General features: G+C 46.2%; 1 pseudogene; it reads left to right on the forward strand.

Moving 5' to 3' along the window:
- The first annotated feature begins 135 nt into the window (after positions 1 to 135).
- Positions 136 to 620, forward strand: LOC123084186 (uncharacterized; annotated as a pseudogene).
- Positions 621 to 2,367: the final 1,747 nt, after the last annotated feature.

Raw genomic sequence — 2,367 nt, forward strand, 5'->3', positions numbered from 1 at the left:
AGAGATAGAGATTGTCAGTGTCAGTGTGAACATCAGTCAGTCAGACAAACAGTTCGTCTCTTGCTTCTTTAGAAGCCACGTACATACACACCATCGATCGATGTCGATGGATTTCTCTCTCCGTCCCGGGCGGCCATGAGGAGCTCAGTGCACGTGCTAGCCGCGGTAGAGGCGCTGCTGGGCCACCCGGTGGCGGCACCGTCGGAGGGACCGGCGCCGCGGCTGACGCGGCTGCTGGTGAACGTGACGGTGGAGCGGAGCCTATAGCCGGTGCATGTGCTGCTGGGCGCCGACGTCACTGTGGCCGAACTGGCGCGTGCCGCCTATCCCGTGGCGGGGCGCAGGCCGCCGCTCCCCGCCGATGGCGGCGCCACCGACGCGGCCGGGCGGTTCAAGCTGCACCTCTCCAAGTACGCTCTCGATGGTACGTATACGTAACAAGCCGTCTGTGATGTATTCCATTGTTCAATTGACTAGTCCTCCAGTCCAACTTAGAGCTGCATCGATCACTGACGATGAGATACTGTGCTTGACCTGGGCTCTCGCAACTTCTTCCTATGCTCCAACAGGGGATCGTAGAGATCAGATCATCATCCGCTTCTTCACTTAGCACTGTCTGAAAGAGTGAAAGTAGTGCTGTAAAAAATGGTGGGAATCACTCAGAAGTCAGAGCCTGACGCATGTAGTGTTAGGCCACCAAGGGACGATACATATAGGTACTTAGTCCGAGAGTCCTACGGGCTCGAGACATGTACATGTAACTGTATGTATGTATGCACATGCTAGCTTCAACGAGTCAATTTAGATGCTTCAGGAGTATCGATTAAGAAAGAAAAATAATCATTAAAAGGCACCCCATTACTTATTAGTGCAAGGCTACAAGGAGGCGGGGGCATGGCAAGGGACAGAGGAGGGGCATGCCACTGATGCTCTGAAGGACTAGTCAAAGCTTACGAAGAGCTATGGCTCACACCCATCGGAGGGCGAGGGCTCACGGGTGGCAGAGAGCAGGTCTCCACTGTAAGGAATTAAAAACGAGTGGAAAATTTCTGTTTTTTCAGAGGAAAAAAAGATAACGGGGAGGAAAGAGTAATGATATTCTGTCCGTTTCCGTTTCGTTTTCATCCCTATCCAATGCGCCATAACAATAAAGACGAAACGATCAGGCTTTCCTGATGGTAGATAAGAGAAGAAGATGGTTGTCTCCAAAATCACGTTTAAGTGGCTGGCTATCACCCCACGTGTGATCTCACCTTCCTTAGTGAATTGATGGCCCACTTTCAAAGATTTCCATGTATTCACTCACCTATGGGTTTTCACGTGATACACCGATGTACTAGTTTATAGCATGGGTTCCATAACATTCAACCATGCAGATCCACTGCTTATTAATTGTGCGCGTGCGCGTATATATATTTCTGTTCATTCTACACCCAAGTGGAATCATGCTCTGTTAGGCGACACACACTTTTCTGTAGCTATCATATCAAATCGACATGGATGTGAAAGTCCAATAATAGTAGTATAAAGCATGGATGAGACGGGCAGAAAGAGGATGCGATAGATTAGTTGTTGGGAATAGGAGATGCCAGGAGTCAGAGCAAGAGTACTTGTTGGATCTCATACTTCGGTGATGTATCCATTTTGGATGCAAAGCTACCGTTCGTGTGAGCTTTCATGACCAGTAGTAGTGCCAAAAGGAAGTGAGGCGAACCGCATGCTGGACTACAGAATGCAACAAATTAATAAATTAAATCACATATCACTTTCAGTATTGCCACGTGCTAGGCCGTTGCATTGTCGGCTCCTGGAAAGCCTCACCCAAAATGATTTCAACTACATATTTGCACACATGTTAAAACCAATCATAATAATTAAGGTTTACACAATTCACGAATATTAAAATTCATAATTTACAAAGCAAATTATTCAAATTCAAACACACATAAGGGTTCAGATGAAGTAAATATCATGATAATTAAATGCACAACTACGAAGTGCTATGGAGATGCCACTGATGCTCAACTAGATCATATTGTAGCTGGGTATGAACTTCTAGGTTCTGGATCCTGCGATGTGCTTCGAGGAATCTCTATATCCTATTTGCAACGTGCTCTGGCTCAACATAATTTTCATTGGTTATGCATCGATAGTTCTCAGGCATGCCTTCTCATCTTCAATGATCATGTTATGCAAGATGATGCAACAAGTCACAACAAAGAAACATGGAAAAAAGCACCGCAAAGTGTGAACACAACGATGTGGGTCTAAATATTTCTTCATCTTCACCCAAAGTATATCAGCAAGCCAAATGCAAATCAAAATCCAAAAACCATGGATCTAGTGGCCTACCTAGAGGGAATTACA

Source organism: Triticum aestivum, chromosome 4A (assembly GCF_018294505.1).
Source record: "Triticum aestivum cultivar Chinese Spring chromosome 4A, IWGSC CS RefSeq v2.1, whole genome shotgun sequence".
NCBI lineage: Eukaryota > Viridiplantae > Streptophyta > Magnoliopsida > Poales > Poaceae > Triticum > Triticum aestivum.